The sequence below is a fragment of the Alosa sapidissima genome, chromosome 24 (assembly GCF_018492685.1).
Source record: "Alosa sapidissima isolate fAloSap1 chromosome 24, fAloSap1.pri, whole genome shotgun sequence".
NCBI lineage: Eukaryota > Metazoa > Chordata > Actinopteri > Clupeiformes > Clupeidae > Alosa > Alosa sapidissima.
The window spans coordinates 27,482,300-27,486,120 of record NC_055980.1 but is presented as its reverse complement, the minus strand read 5'-3'; the positions used below and the strand labels follow the sequence as shown (position 1 = coordinate 27,486,120).

At 38.7% G+C, this 3,821-nt stretch overlaps 1 protein-coding gene across 1 annotated transcript in view; it reads left to right on the top strand.

Annotated features, from left to right (window-relative positions):
• The window catches only part of LOC121700216, a 1,725,899-nt gene that overhangs the window by 136,477 nt on the left and 1,585,601 nt on the right, over window positions 1–3,821 (top strand).

The following is a 3,821-nucleotide window of genomic DNA, read 5'->3' as shown; positions in this document are numbered from 1 at the left end:
CGAGAGTGTATGTGTGTGTCTGTGTGTGTCTGTGTGTGTGTGCGTGTGTGTGTGTGTGTGTGTGTGTATGTGTGTGTGTGTGTGTGTGTGTGTTATCCGTCTCTCATTCTCACACATACACAGACGAGTTCTGGGGTCCCCTGATTACAGAAGACCCAAGTTTGTCCTGACAGCCCGAGGATAAGCCTGTATGAATGTGTGTAAGGTGTGTGTGTGTGAGAGTGTGTGTGTGTGTGTGTGTGTGTCTGTGTGTGTATGAGTGTGTAAGCACATGTGTCAGATTAGTAATATTAGTTTTCTCTCTGCATATGAATGTGTACTGTACTGTACTTGCTAATGCTATAAGTATAATCCACATGTATTTCAACGTGTAAGAGTCTCCACATGTCTGTAGCTGAGGATGTGTGTGTGCGCGCATGTGTGTGTGTGTGTGTGTGTGCGTGGCAGAGAGAGTAAGTCAGTGTATGTGTGTGTGTGTGTGTGTGTGTGTGTGTGTGTTTCTGTTGGTAACACTGTTATGTAATAGATGAAAATGTCAAAATGTAATCCATTTCTGAATGTACATGAGTATATGTGTGTGTGTGTGTGTGTGTGTGTGTGTGTGTGTGTGTGTGTGTGAAGAACTGAATATAAAACACAGACAGAAAGAAAGCAAAATAAAATAACAGAATATAGCACAGACACCATTAAACACACACACACACACACACACGCACACGCACACGCACACGCACACGCACACGCACACGCACACGCACACGCACACGCACCCCACGCACACGCACACGCACACGCACACGCACGCTATGCGTACCTGAGCGCCGGCTGATGACCTCTACTATGGAGGGTGGGAAGAAGCCGACGCGGGTCCATGCCCTTCTGGTTGTCATGGATATGCCCTTTCCAGCGCCCGTCCATGTGCTGCTCCAGAACCTGCCAACAGCCAATCACACGCAGCCTCATATCAACACCAGCCAATCACAAGCAGCCTCATATCAACACCAGCCAATCACACGCAGTCTCATATCAACACCAGCCAATCACAAGCAGCCTCATATCAACACCAGCCAATCACACGCAGCCTCATATCAACACCAGCCAATCACAAGCAGCCTCATATCAACACAAGCCAATCACACGCAGCCTCATATCAACACCAGCCAATCACACGCAGCCTCATATCAACAACAGCAAATCACAAGCAGTCTCATATCAACACCAGCCAATCACATGCAGTCTCATATCAACATCAGCCAATCACATGCAGCCTCATATCAACACCAGCACCACCAATCGCACGCAGGGCCAGATGTACTAACACTTCTTACATTTTTTTACATTACATTACATTTAGCAGACACTTCTTGACCAAAGTGACTTACATATGTCAGCTATATTACAAGAGATCACATTGTCCCCGGAGCAACTTGGGGTTAAGTGCTTGCTCAAGGGCACAACGGTGGAAGCTGGGAATTGAACCGACAACTTTCAGGCTACTGCACGCTAGCCCAGCTCCTTAACCACTATACTACCAACACCCCAACTTCTGCACCCACTTCAGGCGTGTTTGTTTCACAATGGTGCGTGTAAAGTCATTGTGAGGTCCAAATAGGCCGCACTGAGGGGAAAGCGCAGACTTCCTGTAGCGGGAGCTGAGAGTGTCAAGCAGATGGTTTCATATTCGTTTGTGCTTAAATGCGTCGGTAACACTTTATAATAACTACACACAATTCATCATTTATTAAGCCTTTGTTACTTATTAGTTAATGGTTTGTTCATCATTAGTAATTTCTAATTTATCATTTGTAAAGCATTTGTTCACACAGTTATAAATAGTTTGTTCATAGTAAATAAGCCTATATCTTAAATATGTTTATACATTATTGTTAATACTTAATAAATTATGCAATAATTGTTTTTTAATTAAGTAATATTTCCATTATTTAACAGTTGTTACATACACATGCACTAATGATTAGTTAGGGTGATGATACATATTTTATAAACCACTTCCTAATACTATAATTAATAATTAACTCAGGAGTTACAAGTGGTTAGTTAATGAAATTTTGTGAGCTCATCTAAAGTGAGGACATTTTATGCCTTGCAACACATTTACAAATGAGTTATAAAGTTTACACTTGCATTTATTTATTTAGCCGACACTTTCACCCAAAGCGACTTACACCTGTCAATGAAATTAAAGGGCAAGGCCACATTGGTGAACGCGGGGTTTGAACCCCCAACTTTATGGGGTTACTGCATGTTAACCCAGCTCCCTATCCACTACACTACCTCTGCCCAGTGGTATTACAACAGTCAATTTAAAAATATAATATAGATATGTGTGTTTACTATGAACAAACCATTTTAACTGTGTGTAAACATGATTTACAGATGAGAATTAATGTAGGGAATAATGCTTTACAAATGAAGAATACAGCATTTAATAATGTTTACAGATGTTTAATAACAGTGTGTAGTAGAAGAAAACAGAAACTCTTGCATAGTTGTAGGGGTTTCTATCCGGGCCAAGGTAGTGTAGTGGATAAGGAGCTGGACTAGCATGCAGTAGCCTGAAAAGTTGGGGGTTCGATTCCCGGCTTTCACTGTCATGTCAATGGCCTTCAATTTAATTGACATGTGTACGTCACTTGTCTGCTAAATGAATGAATGTGAATGTAATCTTTACAACTCATTTGAAAATGTGTTGCAAGGCATAGAAAGTCCTCACTTTAGATAAGCTCACAAAATATCATTAACTAACCACTTGTAACCCCTGAGTTAATAATGAATTATAGTATTAGGAAGTGGTTTATAAAATATGTATCCTCACCCTAACTAATCATTAGTGCATGTGTATATTATTGCATGATTTATTAAGTATTAACAATAATTCATAAACATATTTTAGATATAGGCTTATTTACTATGAACAAACCATTTATAACTGTGTGTACAAATACTTTATTTATGATAATTAACATAGGAACAATGCTTTACAAATGATGAACAAAGCATTTTGTAATAGTTTGCAACTGGTTTATAATAAGAAAATGATTTCCATTATAAGTTGTTGTTTCATTACTTATTAAGTATAATTCATGTACTTACAAACATATTTTGTGGATAGGCTTATTTACTATGAACAAACCATTTATAACTGTGTGAACAAATGCTTTACTGATGATAAATTATGTATGAACAGGAAATTACTAATGATGAAACAAACCATTAACTAATAAGTAACAAAGGCTTTAATAAATGATGAATTGTGTGTAGTTATTATAAAGTGTTTCCAATGCGTCTATTTGAGAACTTTCAAAGACAAAAGAATCACTATTTACAGCACCAGATCTGCGTCTTTGTACTATATCAAAGCAACCTTAACTTTTGTTGGCCTTCTGAATCTCTTACTTTCACGTCATGCACTTTCTACTTTAAACTTTCCTACTTGCTAGATTTGACCAATCTTCCAGTAGCCCTACGAGCACAAGTAGTTTGAGTAGAACTACTGATCTTCATTATCTCCCTGCTTGTTGACATCATGCATTGTGTTATGATTACTAAACATTTGATTCCTTTTAATGTTGTCATCAGTTACTGTAACTTCATGTCAACTGTGCTTGTGATTGAAGTATGTCATTCAGTTGTTAACGTTCGTTAATTGCGGTAGGGGGCGGGAGAAAGGCATTGTTTACCTGATGAACTGTTTAATAAACAGATGAAAGGTTTAATAAATACGACATTAACATAAATGTCACAGCGTGCGGTTTCAGAAGGTTTGAAAAATATGACGTTAACACACAACATCAAATCAA